This window comes from Oryzias melastigma, linkage group LG17 (genome assembly GCF_002922805.2).
Source record: "Oryzias melastigma strain HK-1 linkage group LG17, ASM292280v2, whole genome shotgun sequence".
Taxonomy (NCBI): domain Eukaryota; kingdom Metazoa; phylum Chordata; class Actinopteri; order Beloniformes; family Adrianichthyidae; genus Oryzias; species Oryzias melastigma.
Window position 1 is genome coordinate 8,544,372 of NC_050528.1, and position 25,343 is coordinate 8,569,714.

Consider the following 25,343-nt stretch of genomic DNA (forward strand, 5'->3'; position numbering starts at 1 on the left):
AGTCCATCTATGACAGTTTGATTTAAAAGGAGAAATACTCGGAAATGCAAAAACAAAACGATTTCTTATTACATTTGTTCTCTTTCATAAGAAAAATGCCACACATACATGTTAAAAACTCAAAAAAACATGATTTGGTAGCCAATTTGAGCCAAAAATTTCCCCTCCAAAACCCCTCAAAACTTCTTTACAGAAAAAGGGGACACTTTCTCCTTTTAATGGCCATCTGCACAGGAGAGGGGAAACAGGGGGTCGGGGTCATCTCCGCTCAGCTGTCAGCATTATTAGCGTAGGTAATGGAGCAGACGCTGGATTCATAGGGGTGTTGTTTTCATCCAAGCCCCGCTCCGCGGTGTCAGCTGACACTGATAACTCTATATATAGTGATGTGCCATGACATAACTATAGTGCTAAGAGTATGGAACAACAAAACCTGAGCCCCGCTCACCCAGACCAGTCCTTATTAGCCACGCTGGTAATACAATAGTCTCTCCACACCAAGTTCAGCCAGCCTCCACCTTCACCTCCTCCCATCTGGCTGGAGTCGCTGTTCCTGCCTCTTCTGTACGGCTGCCAGCGGATGTTAACGCATTGATATTGGTTCAAACATAATAAAGCAGCTTTGGTGGCTGAGCTATTCGACATTTGCGATCATAATGGCGGTAAATGAAAGAGAAGAAAGGTGGCTGCAGAGGAGTGAACGGCCCCACGTGTCTTAAGATGGAGGCTGCAGCCTGCTAGGGCCCAGATGGATCAGTACACATTTGCTGTACAGCTGGCCGCTCTGTTTGGGGACCTGGTGTGATACTCCTATGGAGAAAAAAATGTTATCGCCACCATCCAAGGAGCAATTTAATAGCAGGCCAGAAGACAGCTGGCCACTCTTTAGTTTAGAGTTTTTTTGGCATGGCACACTTACAGAAATGAGGGTGTCCGATTTTTCTCCAGAGACACACAGATTTATACAGCTTTCAGCTGTTGAGGTCACTATTAGTCCTTTAATTCTTTTTTCCACTGGATTACGAAATTTCCCTTTACTTATTCTAATCCGTGGAAAGGAAATATGTGCACTTTTAAAAATTCTTTTTTTTCTTTTATTTTTAAAGAGGACCTTTGAAGGTCTTCCAGTGACACAAAAGCCTGTTTGGTTTTACCAGCATGCCATCATGCCACCCCATTGCTTCACTTTGACCCCAGTGTAAACTATGACATTTGGAGCCTCAAGGGGGGGCCACGTTTGGCCCATTTATCGCTCTGTTTCAAAAGTCCCTGTGTGGAGTTTCAGAACCCTGACATGTTTTGAAGCGTTTTTGAAGGTGAAAAGGGATTTTGATTTCCTGTTATGTCTGTTTTGAATCTAACTCTCAAAGAGAAAGACAACCCAAAGAAATAAAAAATATCCAGACTACATCTCAGACGAGTCTTTCTGGGGTCACCTCTACGGATTTTTTTGGGCCGGTGACAGCGCCGAACTTGAAGCCAAATCAGGGAGGAGCCTTCTCTCTCAGAGAGGAGCCGGTGGCCCGGTCGGCCCAGGCAAAGGGGGGCACCGGAGGGGTGGAAAGGTTTGGGGGCGGAGAGGGAAAGGCACATTTGCTGTACAGCTGGCCGCTCTGTGTGAAGCGAGCACTGTGGGCCGGAGCAGAGCTGGAGAAAAGAGCGGGTGAGGACTGGAGGCCTTAAGCTCTCCTTTTTCCTCCTGCTCAACGTCCCCCTTGTCTACCATCTCCATTTCCTTTGTCTTGATATCTGCATTTTCATATTAAGAAAAAAGGAAAAAAAGCATGCTGTGCTGCCTGTTAGTGGAGAAACCAACAGGAGGCACAATGTAACCGTGTTAGGAGCCGTTAGCATTGTTTTGTCTCCCACTAAAAGCCTAAATTATCCATGACACATGTCCTCTTGTCTTGTCCTCCTAGTGCACATGTGTCAAAGTCAAGGCCCAGGGGCCAGATCCGGCTCTCCAGATCATTTTATTTTATTTTATTGTTATTAATGGCCCAACGTTATCCTGCGCTTATTTCTAACTTGTATCATTTTGATAAAATATTTTTTAAGGAGAGAAAAATATTGTTTTTTTTAAGGTTTAAGTTGATTAATTATGGAATAATATTCCTGCCTTTTTATTATTCAAAATTATGCTAAAAAGTTTTTAAAGGTTAAAAAATTGACATTATGCTAGCTTTTTGGACTATTTTGGCATTTAATAAGATTTTTTTAGGCTATCTTGGAGTTTAGCTAATATTTCAGCTACATGCTAACTTGGCTAATTTAGGCTTCTATTTTATTTATTATTTATTTTTGCTGTTTCTGAGTTTTGCTAATATTTTAGCTGCATGCTAACTGTTTTGGCTAATTTAGGCTTCTCTTTCTAGTTTTTTTTATGCTGTTTTGGAGTTTAGCTGATACTTCAGCTACATGCTAACTGTTTTGGCTGATTTAGGCTTCTCTTTTTATTTATTTATTTATTTATTTATTTTGCTGTTTCGGAGTTTAGCTAATATTTCAGCTACATGGTAACTATTTTGGCTAATTTAGGCTTCCCTTTTTAGTTTTTTTTTTTTTTTTGCTGTTTTGGAGTTTAGCTAATATTTTAGCTGCATGCTAGCTAGTTTGGCTAATTTAGGCTTTTTAATTTTTTTTTTTTTAGAAAAGTTTTGAAGTTTAGCTTTCAGCTAAATGCTACCTGTTTTGGCTAACCTAGTTTTTTTTTTCTTAGTTATTTTTTTGACTAATTTGTCATTTAGCTAATATTTTAGCTGGTTATCAGCTTCAGTGTTTTCAGCTATCAGCTTCAGCGCTTTTAGCTATCAATTTCATCATCTTTAGCTATTAGCCTAGCATCTTTAGCGGCCAATTTCAGCTTATAGCATTCACACTAACATTATTGCAGATAATGCTATGTATCTAGTTTATTATTATGTTAAAAAGTTACAGTTTTAAAGTTTTAAAAACGTAATTTTAGTGTGTCGAATAAATGTTTATCCTTTTCGGCCCACAACCTAAGGTGTGTTTTGGATTTTGTACGACCGAGTTTGACACCCCTGTCCTAGTTTATGTTGATTATATGGTCTGTCAGATGGAAACACTTTTTATTTCCCAATTTTTCCCAACTCTTTGTTTCTTCCCCCATAATCCTCTTCGATGAGGGATCTTTGATGGTGTTCCCACAGTTTGGAGGACAGAATGCGCACACATGTAATCTGTTAACAAACATGACCAAACGTTCCTCATTTGACTCCTAGGGGGCTGGATCAGAGTCAGAACTCAATAAACAACACGGCGCAGGAACAAGATCAATCTTATGAAATAAATAAAAAGAACAGATTTGGACCAGCCACTGGAAATAAAAGAATCCATGTGTGCCATGAACAGAGTGTGATATCTGCCTGCTTGTATTAATTGGTGATTAATAACGCCTCTCTGTTCGTTAGCATAGTCACCTCCCGTGCAGCCAAGTGTGTTGCTGCTAATATGCAATTATGCGCACCTTACTGCTCGTTACATTATACCTCTCCCTGACTAATGCGCGGTCCATGAGGAGAATAGAAATCAGAGCAAGCCGCAAAAAAAAAAAACACCCATCAATAAGATCCTCACATTCTTTGTGTTACTTGGCAGTCTGGGTGGAGAATCAAAAAAAAATAAAAAAAAAAGAAGTTTCTTACAAATTCCTGGATGTAACCAGGAGACTGCATTAAAAGTTTTACAGCTTCGCAGAGGCTGCTTTGCTCTTCCTGGTGTTTTTTTGTTGTAAAGCAGAGGTAATTGACATCACCATGGGGATGGTCTGTTGCTAGGCCAGACAAGCTCAGTCTGATGTGGTCCTTATCTATTGATTTTCCTGACATTTCCCCACACCTCACAGAGTAGGCCAACATGTGTGAAAATATCTGATGCTCTCAGTTCATACAGCCTGCTTGTACAAACTCCGGGCGAGCTCCTGCTGCCCCTCATTGCATTGCAATTGGCTGGCTGGAGCAAAGCTCCCTTCGCCGATCAGTTGTTGACTTAGCCGCGGAAATCTGGAAAACAGTCGTTTGGATGTAAAACTTCTGGAGAGTTCTGTGAGTAACCTGGATAAAAGGAAGTCTCTGCCGCTATGTTTTATTGATATACAGGAGGGATGTCTCATTTAGTGTTAATGCCAACCCTTGTTCTAAAGTGAAACCCATAAATACTGGATGATCAGAATTAACCTCTTCAATACTCCGCCTCCCCGACGGTCACAAAGGCTGGAGGTGCACGTGCACCCCTGGTCTTCTGGGGTTGCTTAGCAGTCTAACTGGGGGGTGGTGGTGGTGCTGGTGGGGGGGCTTATGGGAGAAGTGCAAACAGACAATCCTGCCTTAGTAAAGGTCAGAGCTCCAACCTACACCTCTCAAATCCCAGTCTGGCTCTCCTGGGTCCAAAGTTTCAGGCGTGCCTGGAGATGCTTGCGGTAAGCGAGACTTGCAGTGAGAATAAAGTGCTGCCCCGCTGCTGAACCGCATTGCTTTTAGAGGTTGTCAGCACCAATAGTCGTGTGACAAATCTGATCTAACTTTCTGTAGTGGCTTTTACACGGCGTGTTTTCGGGACGACAAGCGCGTCGCACCGCTACTTATGTGCAGCTGACCTGGAAAGACTTCCTCGTGTTATTCTCAAAGCAAAGGCGTTAAAGTCCCCCATGACAATTTTTATTAAAAAAAACGTTCCCAGTAGTGTTTTAATTATGATTCTGAAGCTTTTAACCAAAATCCTTCAACCTAAATGTCTTAAAAAGCCATTTTTCTTGTTGATCTGAAGCCTCTGTTTCCAATAGCTCCTCTAAGGGGGCGTGGCTTTTGGAGCTCCTCCCCTGATTCCCCCCACGTCTGATTATGATGGCTCTGTGTCTCGCTAGCGTAACTCTTCAATCAAAACTCTTGGTCTTTCATTGATTTACAATCCTTTATAACTGCGGTCAAATGAGCCGCCGTTCATATTTTCGTGGTCAAATCAAGAAGCTCCGTAGAGTCTTGCTGAGATTTTCCAGTGTTCTCAGTCCTGCTACCATAAGTATTGTATGAAACTCTCACAAACAATCCAGTGACAACTCATTTGACCGGAGTCAATAGGAAGATACCATCTTCTCTTCTCCAGCACCTGAGCTAGACACGCTAGCCGGGCCAGATGAGGGGTTTAGAGCATGAGCTGTTGTGACGTAAAGAAGGCTCATTAATTCAGAGTCTGTCTACGAAAGTTTGATTAACAGCAATTTAAAAGGAGAAATTCTTGGAAATGCAAAAACAAAATGATTTCTTATCACATTTGTTCTCTTTCATAAGGAAAAATGCCACACATACATGTTAAAACTCAAAAAACAGGATTTTCATCGGAGGGGGACTTTGAGAAACTTGTTTTAGTCTCTTTATGGAGCGTCTTTCTAAAGTATCATGTTACGATTGACCATCCTCATCAAACTTTGGCTGCGTGAATGGCAGGCGGGGGAGGAGAAGGGAGCGGGAATACGGTTCTGAAAGGGCCCCCCAGCGTCAAAGCCTTAATAATCATGTGAGCAGCGCTGGACTTCATTACCCTCCTGTTCGACAGGCCGAGTGCCAGCGTGGATTGCTGGCTGGCTGTGGCAAGGTCAACGGCGGAGGAAAAACCAGTTACTGTGTTACTCTGGAGCGGAATGGAGAGGGGCGGCCATCTGTCAGCTCGGGCCTGCCATACCCGCAGAGCAAATGGACACGGGCGGCCAGAGGAGAGGCCACAGACACCCATAGAGCTAAACCCAGTGAGCCTAACACTGAGGCACGGACAGAACGCCAGCCAAAGGGATGAGCTTTGATACCACTAAAGCACATATATGTGCACACAAAGAGAGGAGATAATGCGTTCCCTACGAAAAAAAGCAAAAATTGGCAGCTGGATCTGTTTATGTTTATGCCTTCTTTTAACTGTTGGACTCCAACAGGGTTTAGTCCAGATGGCAAACTATTTTACAAAATATTGGTTAAAAAAGTTTACTCCCACAATAAATGCTTTGGGTCAAAGTTTTCCTTCACGTTCGTGCAGTAAGACATGGTGGCATTCCTGAAGATGCTTATGGACTTATAAGTCAAACTCTTTTGATCTTTCACCTTCGTGCATATTTGTAAGCATCCAACCTTTTTTTTCTTCTTTAGAATGCCCTCTGGCTAAAGTGAAGGAACTTTGCGGAATGTTCCAAAACTCTTTTAATGGGTTTCAGGTGTTGTGGGCCACCAGCCAGACAGCCGGCACCCCCTACCAACTCCATGCTCGTTGTGTGATAGGACTCCCTGTTCTGCAGTTAAAACTGTTTATTGCACTGCTTTTTTTTCTCGATTACACACAAGATTTTCTCTTATATGCAAAAAAAAAAAAATTCAATTTCTCTAATATTGTTGTTTTTCTTAAAAATATTGCCTCATTGGGTCTTTAACATTTATAAAAGCAAACCCATCCACACACGCGTTTAAAGATCAGTCGCAGTCTCATTTGCATCCAACAACTCAGCTCCTCTAAAAGTTCCTGTTTGTTTTCCTCCCGCTTCCAAAAAGCACCGGGCCCCCCGGCTTCGGCATCAACAACACTCCGGAAAAAAAACAGGGAGATGGTCTTGGGCGATTCCCCTTGCGTTAATGAAAATCACACAGGAACCCCTGCGGATGAGCGTCCTATTAGTTTTTAGGGTTTTAATGTTGATATCGGGGGCTTATATATTTAATGTAGAATCGTCAGAAAGGAGCAGAGTTAGAAAGGAATTAGAGTACACCCAGGATTTAATTAAAGGGATCTATTTTCATCTTGTTAGAAAGAGATAATGCAAGCACTGCATGCATCATGAGCGACCAGAATAAGTGCAGCTTCCTGTAAACAGCTTAATATCCATAAAAGGAAAAAAACAGCAGAAAAACTGCAATATTTTGTCTTCATGTTGACGATTTTAACAGGTTGTTGTATCAATGACTAGAAAAATAATTGATTGGGTGATATATCGTGATACTGTACTTGTATCGATTTAAAATGCTGATATTTAATTAATTCATTATTTATGGGGGTCCTTCAGTGTCATACTTTGTTTTCCACTTTTTTCTTATACTTTCTTATAGTATTTTCTTGTGGAAACAGATATTTCTGTAGAACAAATATTTACCAATATATATATATATATATATATTTATAAAAATGACATGCAATTGCAGTAACTAAAGGGTAACCAAACCCAAATTAACTTTTTTTGGCTGTTGACCTTTATTAATGGAACTTTAAAAGTGCCAAATTTTTGACAAATTAGAATAAACTTGTTTAATTCTTGAATATATATTTAAAAAAAGACGTCTGTGTGCTGCCCTCCTACAGGTTGAATCAGGTATTACATTGGGATTTTCTGATTGGTCAAAACATTTAAGTTCCTCGTCATTTCAGAAGTCCAGAGTCATGATCTGCAGCTCCATTGATGATAAGAGTCCTGTACCCAAGCCCCGCCCTCTGACTGGATTTTTAAATTTCAGCTGTGGGCGGAGTCAGCCTTCAACTTCCCTGTTTGGTTACCCTTTAATATCCACTATAGGAAAAAGTAGAATATAATCTGTGCAATATTTTGTCTTCATGTTGACGTTTTAAACATATTTTTGTATCAATGACTAGGAAAAATCGATTTGGCGATATATCGCGATACTTCATTCGGCAATACTTGTATTGATTTAAAATGCTGACATGCCGATATTTTATCAGTTTATTATTTATTGCTGTCCTTTAGCGTCTTACTTATGTTTTCCACTTCTTTTTTCTTATACTTAAAAATATTTTATTGTGGAAACAGATATTTCTGTAAGACAATTTTTTCTTAATTTACCAAAATAAAAGCACCATACATTTTATTGGGTATAAACAACTTATATATGACATACAGTTGCAGTTTCAATCATTAAATAAAAATAAATGTTACCATTTTATTACAAAGTCATAGAAAAATTGTCAAAAAATGGTTCAAGTACAGTCTTGAGATATATCGCGATACGTATCGTGAGCCAAGTATCACAATACGTATCGTCAGACCTTTAAGTTGAAAAAAAAGAAGCAGAAGTCGGTTGAAGCAGAAGAAAGCCACTTCCATGTCTTCCTTGTGCCTTGTTCCACTTCCAGCGTGACGGGACAGTGTGAACGCCAAAGTGACACGGCCTCTTTGTCTCTCCATTTGTCCCACCGCCGCCTGGAGACGCAAACCTTAAGCCACTCACTTTCTGATTAATCTTTTAACATTTATAATTACTAATTAAGTTAGTAAGAGACTTTTAATGTAGTCCTCCTTCAATGGGGAGCAGAGAGGACAACAGATCATTAGCTTCAATAATGAACGCGGATGAGATAGATAATGGCCTATGATAGGTGAATACTGACAGTTGCATTAAATGAGGCGAGTATTTGGGAAATGCTGCATGCAGGAGCACTCTGCTGATGGAAAAGCAGAGGCAAAGAAAAAAAAAACTGTATATGTATGTGGATCAAAGTTCGTTTTAGGTGCCGTTAAACCCGACTGGTTTCCTGGAGATTGTGCTCTCCCTGATGTGGCCGGCGGATCTCATTATCGCGGCAGCACATTAGCGTCTGCATTATCCCGGTGGCTGTGAGTTGCTGCCCATTAAAGCAGTCATTCTGTCTCCCTTTATTTATTGTAATTTATTTATTATTTTACCTGCACGGCGATGCTGCCCTGGCACCGTCGACGAGCCTCCCCACTTTGGGGAAGGTGCTTATGCCATAATGATTATTATCATTAAGAAGATATTAATGTGCTTAGTGTTTGTGACCCAGCTGCTCATCGTGATCCGAGCGGCCGCCGGGACGAGGGCCGCTGCCAAAACGAAGGCCGCCGCCCACCTGTCCAGAGGTTTTCGGGGTTCACAGGAGTCACAGCTTCCTGAACTGACAAATGGAAGGAAATGAATCTCGCCACGCGGACTGATGTTGAACAGTCGCCGCCGAATGGAGGAATATTCCTGCCGCACCATTTCTGCGCACATGTTAATTATAGTTATGTGACTCTTCCGTGTGGGGAAAAGCATGTTTCCCTGCAGAGATCCAAGCCACATAATTATTCATTGGACTGGAATCTTGCTATTATTTCATGGCATTCCAGCAGCCGAGCACAGAAGGAATACTCCAAGCATTTGCATTGAATTACAATTTTATGAATAAGTTGTTTAATTGTCTTAATACGGCCTCTTTTTTGGGGGGGATCAAACTCACAGAGATAGATGGCTCCGTGCTGGAAGCACCACCTCTCACTTTCAAATTGCTGCTTCATTAGGGCTTGGAAAAGAAAGCCATAGTTACATTTAATCAAATGAATTGGTATGGCAGACCAGCATAATCAATCACAATCCTTATCCAATATGTTACATTCTGTAACTACCAAGCTGGCTTGGGGAAAAGTCAATTACGGCGCCTCTCTCTGCTCCTCTGCCAGGCTAGCTGTGAAGCTCACAGTCTTTTTCTATCCTCCCATTTATTTTTCCTTTTTGTTCCACCCGTTATTGTATGAAACATGGGCTGGGGGTTTGTTGTAGAGCACAACGTGCCATATTTGGAATAATCAAATTAAGTATTAATGATTTTTTTGCTCTCAGACTAACATTTGTGTTACACAGTGGGCTGCAGTCAGCGATCTTGTTCATATTTCATATGTTTTGTGTCCGCATGGGCCTGTTCTCACTTCAGTATGAAACCATTTGCCTTGAAAGTCGAAAGTTCCTATAGTAAACTGCATTAACGCGCACATACGAACACTGCAGGCATGCTCATCGCTTCATCTATCCGTATTTCTCCCATTTCACTTTATGTTTTTTTCCCCGCCCCGCACACAATCAGCATGCTCTCCGTGACATGGAAGTGAAGCACGCGCTGGCACACGCGCACAAGGTAGCTCGGTTGGTGGGGGCCACGGCTGCAGCTCTTCTGCGCAGTCCCTCAGTGGCTCTCGGGGCTCGGCTGCCAGTTGTTTGCCAGCGTCTCCGGGTGGAATTCATTCAAATTAAAGCGGTGGAATGAGGCCCGAGTCCCAGAATGCCTCGTCCCTCTCCTTCATCAGCATTCCGCCGATGAGAGTAATTAAAGCAGAAATTAATTCTGCTGTAAGCAGAGGAGCCACAGAATAACTGATATTAGAGGCTGGATGATGAATGCTTGGCATCAAGGGAAATCTCAGGAGAGAAGAGGAAAATTCACAGATCTTTCTTTTCTTTCTTTTTCTCTTGCTTTCTTTGTTTCTTTGTGATTGTATCGTTTGTGTTGCTCAATGTCTTTTTCATATTTGTTTCTTATTTTTGCGATTCTTTCATCCTGTGTGGCGGCGTTTGTCCTTGCTACAAAGAGCCGGAGATGTTGGCTGTAAGCATGACAGAAGGCTTTGCCACTAAGCCCTCTTTGCTTCGTAACAGTATTTCACATTCTGTCAGCGCTGCTTCTTTGCTTTTCAGTTAACGGGCATATTAGGGTGGCGCAAATGCTAGTTGTGTGAATGCTTAGTAAGCTTTCATACGATAGTCGTCCTCCTGCTCCTTTCCCCACGTTTTTTGGCACGTAAAAATTCAATCACACTTTCAGCGATTTCAGCAATATTTGTATCAAAACATTCAGCATGTTCAGGATATTACTGCTTTTATTTTTGCTTTTCATAAACTTGATATTTTTTTTTAAATATTGATCAAAAAATGCCCCATAGGAAATTAATGAGAGTCTTTAAACTTCAAAATTTTAAGTAGATTAGTAACAAGCCTTTACATATATTCATGGACTATGTTTTCATCTTTTATAGTAGCTAATATTTTAGCAATATGCTAGAATTTTTGGTTGATATTTTATATACTGGGTTTTTTTAGGTTAATTTAGAGTTTAGCTTCTATTTTAGCCACAAGCTAACACGCTTTTGACTTATTTAGTTTGCTGAGGAACTTTAGGCTATTTCAAAGTTTAGCTAGTATCTAAGCAACAAGCTAGCTTTTTTGTTAATTTGGCATCTACTGAGGTTTTTTATGTTATTTTGGAGTTTAGCTAATATTTGAGCAACATGCTAACGTTTTTTGGCTAATTTGTTATCTACTGGACTTTAACAGGATAATTTAGAGTTTAGCATCTATTTTAGCAACAGGCTAACATTTTCTTACTTATTTAGTTTACTGAGAAATTTTAGGCTATTTTGAAGTTTGGCTAATATTTTAGCTAGTTTGAAATCTACTGAGGTTTTTTGTTATTTTGGTGTTTAGCTAATATTTGAGCAACATGCTAATGTTTTTGGCTAATTTGATATCTTCAAGGAATTTTTAATGCTTATTTGGGGGTTTAGCTTTTATTTTAGCCTCAAGCTAACACATTTTTTTGACTTATTTGGTTCTTAGATGAATTTTAGGCTATTTTGGAGTTTAGCTATAGTATTTTGGCAACAATCTAGCTTTTTTCTCTTTGTTTTTGCTAATTTGGTATCTACTGAAGCTTCTTATATTAATTTGGAGTTTAGCTAATATTCTAGCAACATCCTAACATTTTTGGCTAATTTGTTATCTACTGGGATATAACAGGATAATTTAGAGTTTAGCTTCTATTTTAGCAACAGGCTAACATTTTCTTACTTATTTAGTTCACTGAGGAATTTTAGGCTATTTTGAAGTTTAGCTAATATTTAAGCAGTGAGCTAGCTTTTTTTATAGCTAGTTTGAAATCTACTGAGGTTTTTGGGGGCGTTTTTGGAGTTTATCTCATATTTAAGCAAAATACTACATATTTTGGCAAAATTGGCATGTATTAGGGATTTTTAAGCAATTTTACTACAAATTTCAATGTCAATTTCAGCTCTCTTTCATAGCTCTTTTATTAAATTTCTAGTCTTTTAGAAAATTTAACATTTTTTCAAAAAACCTTTTGGATTTTCAGCAAATCCTTTCAACAATTAAAGTAAATTGCAGCAACGTTTTCAGCAAAAAGCTTCAGCATCTTCAGTGACTGCTTTTAGCAAAGAGCATTCACACTAGCATTATTACAGGTAATGCAGCTTTAATAGTTAGCTGTTGTTTGTCAACAGGTAAATTCCAAGAAAAATCAGAATAAAAACCCATAATTAAAGAAATCTGGCTTCTTTTTTTTAAATAGTGTGACTTAAAAAGTGCTGCCTTTTTTTTCTCTAGCAAAGATTGAAGCTTAAAGCTCTCCAGATGATGCGATATTCAACCCAGGATGATTCAGTGATCCGCCGCGTCCCCTGACACTTTATTTTTGGAAGGCACATCTTAAGCGGGAGCAGTCACAAGACTGAAAGACAAACAAGTGAACTCTTGAAACAGAGGCTGGTTGAGACTGTCAGTGTTTTCCTCTCTTAGAATCAAATGGAACTGAGCAAAGGTTAGCTCTCTTTGGGGCTTTATGGTAATGTGATATATGATGCTGACATGGAATTTGCCAATGCATGTCTTAGCACTGTCTGACTGAAGTGAGTGAATGGTAATTATGGTGACCTCTGCCTCTCCCTTTCTTATTCTGCCCTCTGGGTAAAAATCCTTAGGAAGTAATAAACAATAGATAGATTTGTCTTGTTTGCATTGCAGCTTCTGCACTCCTAATGATGCACGGCATTGGCCTCTGTGTTGAAGAAGAAAAAACAGCATGCCAAGGTCTGCAGTTAGCTACATCGCATTTCTAATTGGTTTTGGTGCAAGAACATTTCTGTCAGATGTAAATGAAAAGAAGCTCAACCTGAGAGATACTGACTATTATTAAAAATGTAGAAAGGTGGCTCAAACCTTGAAACAGAGAAAAGATGATTAGAACACCCGAAAAAGAGCCACAATGTCAGAGAAAACTAACAAACCTGTTGCAGAAGCCAGTTTGTTAAAGGAAAAAAAATCGACTGCTGAACAACACCCAGAGTTTGACTGCACCTGCAGGGTGAAATGTGAGAAATAATAATGTAATTTCACAAAATCCCCTCATAATAATTTTCATTCACAGTTACAGGGAGCTCTAGAACTGCTAAATGTAAAATTCATAGAAAAATACTTGGAGTGGTTGCTGTCAATTAGCATTTCCAATAAACTAGAAGACATGTTATCACATTTCTTTGAAGACGATTAAAATATGTTGTTGCTGAGGATGAGGGACAAATATACAGAAAACTGGACCAAAAAATGTCGCTTGTTATGTAAAATATTCTTCTCCAAGCACACAGCAATAAGGAGGGGAAGAGGGGGCGGGGTTGCTCCACATTAACGATCCCGCTCATAACTCAGATTCATATTTCTAACAAACTACACTTAAAAAATATAAAATAGAAGATGTTTTTTCCTTGTTACAAGTGAAAAATCTCTCAATAGATCTAGTAGAATTTGTCTTGGAAATATTTCTTTAAATAGGTTATGATGTTCTGAACATTTAAGAAAAAGTCTACTCTTGAAATTAGCAGTAAACACTCATATTTTAGGTAAAATGTAGATATTATGTCTTAACGGATAAGAACCCAGAGTGTAACAGTTACATCGGTGTAACAGAAACATATCTAAATGTTTTCCTCTGTGGTCAACTTAGCTTGTGATATTTTCCTCATAATTTAATTTTTTAGGTAAAATGTGTCTGGGCCTTTGCATTTAAAATAAGTCTGTATTGTTCATATGAAAACATTTATCTTTAAAGTAGCTAGTTTTACACACAATCCTACATGCGTATACTTTTTTATCCAAAAATATTCTATTTTAAGCTCTAAAAAAGTCTTCATTTCTAAACTAAATAAACAAGAATGGAATAACACATTTAAGATAGAATTTGTCTTAAAAATGAAGTGTTAATTAGTTAAAAAAAATCAAATAAAACTGTATAATTTACCTAAAACCACTCACTGTTCACAAGCTAAACAGAATTATTTAATGTAAAAAAAAAGCTAATGCCTATAAAGATAAAAAAGTTTTTAAGATCAAATGACTCAACAAAATGTTAATGATTTATTGTCTCATAAGAAGTCGTTAAATCTTACCAAAAAGTTATTAAGTTAGTTTTGTCTGATATCAAATGTAATAAGATATTCTAACTAAAATATAGATACAAATACTTTTTTGTTTTTGCAGTGTACTGCCGCTCTGCAGAAACTAGGTTTGGGAGTCACCGGGTACCTTACAAAACCATGCGATACGCGATACATGGCTCACGATATCGATGATATTGCGATACTGCAATAATTAGTAAAAATAATCCCTTATAACTCGCATGATATAGAAGAACACATTTTTTTTGGAAAATTCATGTATTTTTTAGTTTGAACGCAACCATAATAAACAACTTGTGTCTTATTTTGGGCGACAAATAATAGACCCTTTTGTGTAAATCAGTAACACTGTCTTTGACAAGCATTGACAACAATTGAATTGGAATTATTTGTAAAATTCAGTGCTAAATAGGGTAAACATGAACAGCAGTGTCAATATTTAGCGCAAAACTGTTGTAAAAAACAGAACAAAAATTCAAAAATTCAAGATTGGGGGCATATGAGGTACACACACCCCCTATCTGCCTCCAAAGGAACGTCTCATCAAAGGATGATGAACGTTTTATAGCTTCTTCAAACAAAAATAAAAGATTGATACTTGGTGAGAACCCAACAAGAATCAATCGCAGGACTAAATATCGCGATTTATCACAATATCGATATTTTGCCACACCCCTAGCAGAAAGTATATCCTATAAAACTAAACAGGTTTGTTGATTTTGGCTAAAACCTGTAGAATCATAATTAAAAGACAACTGGAATTACTCAAAATATTCAAAGAAAATCTGGAATTTTTCTTATTTTTTACAGAAAACATCAGTTTTCTTCTGACTTCATTAATTCTATTGTCTTGTTTGTTTGAACCATGAAGCAGAAATAGTAAACATACAGTAAATGCATTCTGCTGTAAATTATTAAGCAATCGTCTTTTTATAGATTCGACGTTTACCTATAGACCTTACTAAAAGCTAGCTACTTAACAGTGGCAGTTGAGAGTATTTTCCTGGTGGATCATATTGCTGCAGCTGATATCTGCCTCTGTCTTTCACAAGCTGCCATTACGATCCATGAGGTCGTATCTGTGTGTCTGCATCCCGGAAATGATGACGCCTCTGTTTATGTTGTTGTATTTTTTTTTCTCTTGGTCCATACACCAATAAAAATATACTCTAAATAAAACCTGGGTGTAACAATGACCTTAAACACAATGGCACTCCTTCCCATAACATTGTCCTGTCCAATAGTCCAGAACTCCCCTAAGAGGCCTTACAGCAAGTCTAGGAGGAACCAAATGAGAGAGAAATCGATTCTTTTCCTCTCTCCACTGTCTATGCCCTGGCTGAATTACTGAAACAAGATGCTGCACTTAGAGTCATCTTTGGAGAGGCAAGGGGAAAGAAAGCGAGGCGGGGGAGAGAGAAACACTTTTAGGGACATGGGTGCCATTTAGACGAGGACCATCTTCTCACAGAAAGCCACTAAAAGCAGCGAATGATCCTCTTCCTGTCCCTTGTTGGGAGGTGGTTAGCCTCCTGTGGTTAAGTGAATACTGAACTTACACTCAGGTTTGAGGTCAAAGCAGGGGCATTAAAAAAAAAAAGAAGCTTATTAATTTCTGAAATCCAAGAGTGCTGACGCCGTCCATGAGGAGCAGCTGCCTCATTTCCTCCCTGGCATATCAGTGATACGCCGTGCTACATAATCCCACTCTGATGTTTGCAGATTTCCTGATGTCGAACTGGTGCTGTTTGCCATCAACACCAGATTTATTGTCAAAACTATGAACACGGAATTGAGGCCTGCTCGTTTGGTAGACAGAACGTGGTGCTTAAGGGACCCAATCCCTGTAAGTGCCATTAAGTGAAAATTGCCGTTCACATATTCCAGTGGTTTGATTAATTACACTCTCTCGTGTGATTCTATAAAAGCCCAATGAAATATGGGGAACAAATTGCATTGTGTTTCTGTATCCTGTTATGTAAAAGCAGCTTAATTATTGACACATGTTTCACCACCTGGCAGGGGAAAGGATGGTCAGACATGAATAGAAATTGTACAATAGATTTCACGGAAGGGTAGTGGCAGCACTCGAGATGCCGTGCGTTTCTGTATCGTGACTCGGTTGACGTCTCCGCCTTTCCTTCACCTCCGCTTCTAGAGAGTAAAGAGCTGCCGCCATCGGCTGCTGCTGTTAAACGGGAAGCTTTCTCCACTTTAAAACCCATTTGTGGAGCAAGTCTCGCTTTTTATTTTTTAATAATCAGTTAAAGGGATATTTCATGGAGCCTGAAAGGTGTCTCTGCCGATTAGACGATTAGAATTATCTGGACACCTCTTTCTGATTAGGCACTTTGAACTGAGAGGAGGCGGAGCCTGATCAAACACTGTTTACTGGGGTGTCTATCTTTCTCTCTCACACGATTCGATACATCTCGATACATAAAACTAACTTTTTGGCAATACGATACAGTCCGATTATTTTATCAAAAACACTAAAATCTACATATTTCGTATTTTATGGCATTTAAAGCTATAAATAATAAGACATGGCATTGACAAAGAAATATATTCAAGTATTGACTTGGAGCAAGCAAGCTTTTGATTGGACGGTTGAAAAAAAAAACCCCGCACTTTGCCAGAAATCGATTATGTACGTTTTGAGTGATTTTATACCCTTCATACCATCTTGTTCATATCTGTAGTTTTCAAACGATGCTGCAGTTGCTCGATCAATTTTCGATACGCATCTAATATTTTTTATATTCTTACTTTTAAGAAAAAATACATTCAATTATCCTTGACTTCTTTAGACCTGAGATAATATTTGAGTTAACCACTTCTCAGACAAAAAGTAGCCAAAATTGGAAAAAAAACACAATTTTAAGTAATAAATATCTAAAAAAGTAGTAAAATTACCTGTCTAGCAAATTATTTTTATTTAGTCACAAATTAAATAATATAGTTTTGAAAGGATTTCTACATAAGTATTCAAGAAGGAAAAATAAGCTAAAAAAGCTAACGATTAATTAGAGAAACATCAAAATTGAAGTATTTTTTGCTAGTTTTTAGCAAATTGTTTTTCATTTTTTGAGTTTTTGTGTAGTTCATTTTGATTACAGTGACCAAAAAAAATGTAAAAAGTAGAATTTTAGCAAAAAAATGTGAACCAAATCAAATAGAAATGTACCCATTTTATTAAATCCTCATAAAATAAAAAATTCTTAGAACATAAATCAATTTTTTGTTCAAAATAATGACAATGAATGCCAGTCTGACTTGTTAACATTTATTTAACTTTAAAATAGCATCCTTAAAATAGAAATAATAGAAATAAAATTAAAATTACAGTTCAATTTGAGTTTTTTAGTCATAAATTAGTTTTTTCTATTGCCGACAGTTTGATAAATTTAATTTATTTTCTAGCTCCTACTAAGAATATCTCAGTTGTGTTGATTTTGAGAAATCTTTGAAAGGTGTAGTCCAAAGATACATTTAAAAAGTTGCTAAAATATCATGAATGTCTAAAACAAGGTTTTAAATGTTTGCAAGCACCAAATAGTTTGCAGTTTACACCTATATTTACAGAAGAATTAACTACTATGGTAATATAGCTCAAAATGCGAATGTCGACGCCAGGCTCTACGAGGTTAAAACCCTTTTTTTGTAAGAACAGCGCCCCCTAGTGACGTGGAGACAGACTAAAGCACTTGTGCCGTAGCTTGCCTTCTGTTGTAGCTGCTACTTGGGCTCAGATCTCCTCTGCATTTGTCAGTGTATGTGGAGGTATTAGCTCATAAAACCCTCCTACTGTCATGTCAGCTGACTTCCATCCCTGAGTGTTATATGAACAGCAGGGCTCAGATACTCCGTCCCAAGCTGTTCCTGTTTGCACCAAAACTTGTGCTTTCTACCTGATCTAGTTGACTGGGCTGTGTAAGTTAGGTAGGCAGTCCCCGTCTCCATCCCCCTCCTCCCTCCCAATATGCACTTGGACCCGGGCTCAGGCTGCACCTTTTATGTTCCACAGGGAAAGGGGGGCCAGATGGAGGAATTTGATTAACCAGCAGTGGAGGACCAAATGTTCAATTGGATACAGAACCAGTTGGAAGACGGGAGGAAGCGAGAGATGAGGTGGGGGTAGAGGGAGAAATCTAAAATGGCTGGTCATGTGCGCCGGCCAACACTTTCCAAAGGGGAGCCCAAACAGACACTGAGGTGTAGTAATGCAGAAGCCCTTTTCCAAGTACCAGCTGGGCCTTTTAGGAGGCTCTATCCCCACAGCACACTCGGCAGCCTCCGAGCAGCTTGACTTTACCATATGTGGAACTTTTTTATGCTCCACCTGGTTTCCCCAGGAGACCCGTGCCTCTGGGACGCTGCAGGCAGGTGAATTGCTCTTAATGCAAAGCACTGAATCACTGGGCCAACAACATGAGGGAAGTGCCTAGGGAGAGGAAATGGATCTGTAGAAAGACTGGCGCGGACTGGCATGACCTTGGAGCCTGTGCCCGCTGTACGGCAGAAATGGATGTGCCTCAAATGCACCTTTACTTAAATAATATTCACCTCCATGAATGAGGCTTTGAAGATGCACTCCAATGAAAAATGTGTTTTTAGCATGTACTTATGGCATTTTTCTGATTATGCAGGTCATATATATGGAAAATGAAGCTTAAAATTGTATTTCTGAGTATATTTAATTCAAATCATTGTAAATCAGGAGCAGACAAACAAGTACAGCTTGAAAAAGCTTGTAGAGGCGACATAGGTGCCACAACCGGTGGGTTCCACTCTGATGCATCCACTTGCAGACAAATAAATCCATGTACGTTTTCCTTGTCTGAGCTCGCACCTATCTCGAAATTGTTCATATTTTCGATGTTGCTCGTCATTTGTGTTGCAACGATAATGCTAGGTTGGGGTTTGCGTGACTGATAGCTAGCGAGAGACCAAGGTTTATTCCAAATTCTTCTCCTACCCCTACAGTTTGCCCTCCAAATGGAGAGTTATGTGCTGCTATGTCCTAATTCCCACCCTAGTTCCTAACTACTAAAAAATTATATAGTGCAGGACTAGTGCCTTGGGTTTTAAAAACAATTCTAACACCACACTCAATACTTTGGCATTATATTTTCACGAAGTGTAAAGTGAATCAGTTCAAACATTTCACGACGCCCAACTGTGACTCCACTGTGTTTTGATAGTAAAAATGTGGATGGTTTATTAAAAAAATAACATTAAACATGTTTATTTTGCAAAAATTGTTCAACCGAAATGCATTATGGTCTATATTTACTAATGTAGTAAGCACTGTTCCACACTAGTTTTTCGCAAAGACTTATGGGAAATTTCTAGTGCACTCGATGTTGGCATAGTAGATTTAGCACTAAGAAATGGCGAACGCACTATATAGTGAGAAGGGAAGGAATTCGGACAAGCTATGGAAAAATAAGGCCAATCCGAATTCTTCACTTCTCCCTCCCCCTCCATTTGAAGGGGGAGTTTAAGTGTAAGTGTGTCCAGGAAATGTATTTTTTTTAAATCTGACCCTCCAGACGGAGGGATATAAAGTCCTACCCCGCAAGGCTAAATATTATTGGCTGAGAACCGCTTTTCTTTACTTGGGTGCGCTTTAACCACAGACATTTACATTTAAATGTATGACTTTTTGTTGTAACATGACTTTTTTAAAGTTATAAAACCGCTGTAGTTATGTATATTCAAGTGCTGGAAGCTCCAGACCGGCGATTATTAGTGACGTCATCGACGAAAGTGACTTCTGAAATATTAGACACAATCTTTTCATAACTCTCCATTTGGAGGGCCAAATGAAGGGGAAGGGACAAGGACTAGGGAGAAAGGAGGAATTCGGATTGGGCCTTACTTTCCTCAAATTGAGGCGCCACTCCCACTCAATGATGTCATCAATAGTCGCCTGTCAGCTACGTTAGCGCGCAGCTGCTAGCACTCGAAAATACATAACAACGTTGGTTTTATAACTTTAAAAAAGTCGTGCTGAAACAAAAAGTTATGTAAACTTGTGTGCTTCAAAACACTTCTCCTCTGCGGTACAGTGTGACGCAGTTCACCCTCGGAGTGGAGGGCTAGGCTTCCCTCCGTGGTAAAGGTTAGCCCTTAAAAAAACTAATTCAGACACCCCTACCCCTTAAAACGCCCTTAAGGAGGGGTAGGGAGAAGCCGTAGGGGGAGGGGAAGAATTTGGATCGGGATGAGTAAACAGATGGAAAACGGGAAGAGTGTACGATCCAACTTTGCATCAAAAATTCAGCTCCAAAACTCAAAGGTGAATTTCAAGTTAAGTCCTCCACCCTTCCGAAAATGAGACAAATTTTTTGATAGATAAAAATAGCACAATTGAAATGAAAAGATCACTGGGAACGATTTTAAAACGGTTAAAAAGATATTTGGAATGGGACATATTTATCTAGAAAATTTTACAATTATTTTGATTTTTTTAAATTTTATTTTTCAATCTCTTTTTGTGTATTTACTGCAATTATTACTGTTATTAGTGGTAATTTGAACTCTTTAAAGTCCTACTCTAACCATATTTTTGTCTTCTGTAAAATAGTTCCCAATCAACTTTTAATAATGATTATGAAGTTTTTAGTATTTCAGTAGTTAGTCTGAGCATTTTTGAGCATCTGGTTTTCTGATCAAGCACGATTTGAATTAAGAAATATTCACAAATGCAGCTTTTATCGTGAATTATTCTATCCTCTACCATGACAAAAATCCCACAAGAACATCTTAGAGACACTAAAATGATGATTTTCATTGGAGTGGGTCTTTATTTGGATAGCTTACACAGCTAACACAAATCAAACCATCAGGACACTTGCTGTAGGTCAAATAAATGAGATTTTAGCCAAGATGATCCGGGTGTGGCCACTCTCCTGCCTGCACCTGTCTGTGGCTTACAGCCAGAGGTCATGGGTCACCACTGGAGGCTGTCAAGGTCAAAGGTTTATCACTCTCCGGGGGGTCTTGGAGCCATCACTCAGACGCTGCAGTACACAGTCTCTCCACAGTTGAGTTTTTCTCTTCCCCCACTTTTTCTAATCCTTCCAAATGGCTCAGGCAAAACTCCTGACAGCAGCAAGAGAAACAAACTGTGGGGTGTTGAGCTCTAAGCCATCAGCTGGAGATTTCACTTTGAAAAGATTCCCTTTTACTCACTGCCCTTTCCACCAATTGGAGGGCACACCAGAGTGCAAGCACCCAGAGCAGCTGCCCTCTGACCCTGCCAGCGGTTGTTGGTTTATTTTGTTGGGGCATTTGAGAGTGAATTGGGTTGCTTTTGACAGGTCAGGCAGCAGGACTTGGATGAGGTCTTTAGCAAACGATGGCCATAGAGGGAGACTTTCACAGCTCGAGAAAAGACACGCAGTTCCAGTACTGCACTCGTGTTGCTGGATCGGTTGTCATATTCATCGAGACATGTGGAAAATGGCCCATTTCGGGGAGGGAGAGGAGGGACCATTCTTGCAAAGTCGGATCCATGGAAGAGGCAGAAATTCCACTGTTTATGCAGCTGTGGCTGCCGATCGGGTTACACCAACCCCCTTCTGCCCCTTTCTCCGGTCCCCCGCAACCTCCTTTCAATGTCTCTGGGCTCCTACTCGCCAGGGAGTGTGACAGTGGTAAAGACACATTATCCAAGAGTTCTACCTATCCGTAGCAATAATTGAAGCAAAGCCAAAGATCTTCCATGGGTCAGTGGAGAGGCCTGTCATGTTAGGGGCACACAGGGCAAAGCGGAGAAGGTCCGTCCCCAGAGAAGGAGTAGTAACCGTGATGCCGTGGCGTCAATCCTGACAGACCACAGGGAACAAGCCCGCTGCAGCCTGTCAGCTGCTCCTGCAGCAGCCAGCGTTCGCGGCGGAGCCCTCCACCGGGACTGTTTCACTGAAGTCTTTTCTTCTTTGCCTCTGTTTTATTTTTTGGGTGGGAAGGGCAAAGTTGCAAGCCTTGTGTGCGAGAAAGGGGAGTTGAGGGGTATAATTTAGAGCACAGAGGGAGCTTCATCTCTCCATCTTATGATTTGGAGGTGAAGACAAGCGCCCTCGGGGGCCCCCTGTCAGAGCTTTTGGGCGCACTCGATGCAGACTTCAATAAAAACACACAAAAAGAATTCCCCCACAAGGGCGCCTGGCTGAATTGCTGACGCTAATGTAAAAGATTCAGTTTTCTGTGAATCATTTAGTGCGCGACCCTGAACGCACTACTCAGTGTGACAATAACAGGAAACCCCCCCCACCCCTCCTCGCCAGCACCCTCGCCACATAAAAAGAAAAAAACTCGACTGGCAACAAACCTAAAGAATGCCAAATGATTGTGTTCACACAAACATTTTCACACATCGATCACCTTCTGCCACTCCTCCATTTTCCTCTTCCCCTCCCAGCTCTCACTCCTCTTTTCTTCCTTTCTCTCAGTGTATTTCTGTCATGACAAATGTCAAGCACAGTCAGTTGGAAGAGTTTTTTTTTCCCCTTTCTTTTCGGCAATCGAGAGCTTGCCAAGTTGAATGTGTGCTGGGACGAGACTGCTGCAGAAGCATCACGTTGGAGCATCAGCATCAGATATTTCTGTGAAAGTAACAGAAATGTTTGAAGGTGTTGTCACAAGCTCACAGGTTCCTGCTGTTTGCGTGTACCGGAGGGAAACGGCGCCTTCTCAGCCCTTTTGTCTCCTCCCTCCCTGTTGTTGCTTTTAAACTTATTTCTCTGTTTAGTTGTTATCACTTTTATTGTGGTTAAGAATCTCAGCATGGATGTTTTTTGTGGGTTTTGACAGATGGGGTCGGTGTTATAGTTTGAGTTAAAATTAGAGAAGTTGCTTTTCTCTGCGACTCGCAGACATGTCATCTTCTGGAAGCAGTGGGGAGTCTGTCAGTCACAGCCATGGTGTGTTTTAATCATCTCTGTCCCACTTGGTAAAGCGCTGACGGTTAGAGTGAGGGTTCCCTCCCCTGGACAATACCACTATGCTGCAATCTCATACGTTCCCGTGTCAGAAGCAGCCACCAGTTAAAGAAATGCGCGACACTTCTTCCTCGAGTTAATCCTGCAAATTCAATGGGGGAATCAAGCGACGTCTGGTAATTCCGGAGACGTATCCAAAGTAGGTTTGAAGGGTTTTGTGATCTTTCAAAAGATGTGACAGCTGGATAGAGATTGGCAACAAAATAGCAGGAGTTTGTCACTATAATAAGAAAATGAATCTGATGGAATAATCAAAACCCACAGTATGTTAGAAGCCTAATGAGCAGGGGCTCTCCCCAAGCGAGGAAAAAGAACAGTGTTTTGTAATTCTATAGCCATTGTAACAATACACTGAGGGGTTTGTAATAGGAATTTCTTTGTAAACAGAAGTAGGTTAGACTGCAAATATTTTTTGGTTCTAGAATGACAAAAATACTCTTGCTTTTAGAGGATCCCAAACCGTCCAGGTGCAGTTCTCCCAAACCCTTCTTATGTGCACACGGCTTCTAACGAGAAGTTAATCAACTTAATCAATGAACCGATTAATATTCCAACCAGATCGATCTGTCTTATCTCTACCGTTATCCAAATGAAATAAATTGATTGCATCGAAATTGGAAAAGTACTACTAACATAAAACGACTAACACATCGTAACAGTCAAAAAAGTAGAAACATTTTGAATTTAGCAAAGATATGTGACCATACGGTGTAGTAGAAAGTTCTAATAATGTTTCATTTGTAATATTTTATTGTCGATAAACACTGTAAAAACAGTCCCCTCAGAAATAAGCCAAAAAATCTTCAGGCAGATTTTCTGTAAATAAGCAAAAATAAATTAGGTTGGAAAAGTTGTCTTTACAAAAAATCTTGTTTTAAGAAAAAAACATGTTTTCTCAAATTATTTAGCTGTTGAAAATAATATTCAATACGTTTTTTTTTCTTACAAGACATAAAATTAGACCTTAATTACTTTCTAAAGAGTGTATTCACACTAGAAAAAGGATTTGTTCCAGATCGAGTCCTAAATCTGTATTCAGACTGGCGTTTACCAGAGTTTTCTGTTCCGGACCAAAGCTTGAAAACAAAAACATGTGACTAAAGATCTCTTCAGTCATTGGCCAGCAGTTATGGAGGTGGGTCAAAACGAGAAAGATGAAGAAACTGCAGTTTGCCAAGATAGTTCATTGATTCAAACTTTTTATTTCGCTGATCAATTTAGATTGTCTGCATGAAGGCCAGGTTCTACGTTTCTTACTGCTGCTTTGATATGGTGGAAGCATAGGCAAGGCGGTTACTGGGGACGCTACGCTACTAAGTGTTTATGACATAAATTGTCAGGAGAACAGTGTGAGAAACAATGTGTAACATATTAAAAGTTGTTTTAATGAGCCTAATACGATGCCGTTTTGGTCCAGTTATTTCACTCTCACTTTGTATTCAGACTGAGGAATTTCAGTTCAGTTCGATTGGAAACAAACCGAGACTACCTCAACAGATGGGTCAGAGGACAGCTCCTGGTCCCGGACCAGAATTTGTTTGCACGTATTCAGACTGAAACTTTATTCTGGGTTATCAGCGAAAATGAACTGTCCAGTCTGAATACACCCTAAGATTCACTTTTTGCAGTGTGGGTTGATTTAAAAAAATATTAAATGATTTGCCAATATATTCTTATTTACTTGGTTTTCTTGCAAGAATTACTATGAATCCATAAAAGTCACACATGTTTAAATTTATAGCTAAAGATGTCCTGGATAGATTTTAGGTGAGTGAATTGAATCGTTTAAAATGAATCGATATCACTTCGTATCAGCAGCCACAAATGAATTATTACATCCCCAGATTCTGAAGTACACCCTCTGTCCGACTTTAATAGACCAGTCAGCTCCCTCCTAAAGGCTGGCTGCAGACAGCACTCCAGGCGTGTTTGGAAACACCTCAAGCTATAAAGAATTTTTTGTTCAAGTGAAGGATTTGAAAAATAAGAGCGGTAAAAACACATTTTCTCTTCATTTCATGCCTTATTTTCCAATTACACATAAGGTTTGACGCTTTTGCCGGAGTTGATGCACGGCACTAAACTGAGCTTTAAACAGAGGTGCTTAGAAAAATATTTCTACAAGCCCCCAAGCAATTAGTGCAGCTGCCTGCCTCGTCCACCTACCTATTGTGCTCTTTGTGAAAACCATTCTCTTACACCTCCACTTACTCCATCCTTTGAGACGCCATTGGAAATCCAGGGCTCTGAGTTGAACCCACAGTTGGTTTAAGTGTAATGAAATGTATGTCATGTCACCAGCTCTCTCCCTCCGGCTT

The 25,343-nt window shown here is 39.7% G+C and overlaps 1 protein-coding gene and 1 long non-coding RNA gene across 7 annotated transcripts in view; one reads left to right on the forward strand and one right to left on the reverse strand.

Moving 5' to 3' along the window:
* Positions 1 to 25,343, forward strand: part of LOC112147272 (zinc finger protein 521) — a 137,019-nt gene that overhangs the window by 64,479 nt on the left and 47,197 nt on the right. The window lies entirely within an intron of this gene.
* Positions 1 to 25,343, reverse strand: part of LOC118599999 — a 73,858-nt gene that overhangs the window by 47,599 nt on the left and 916 nt on the right. The window lies entirely within an intron of this gene.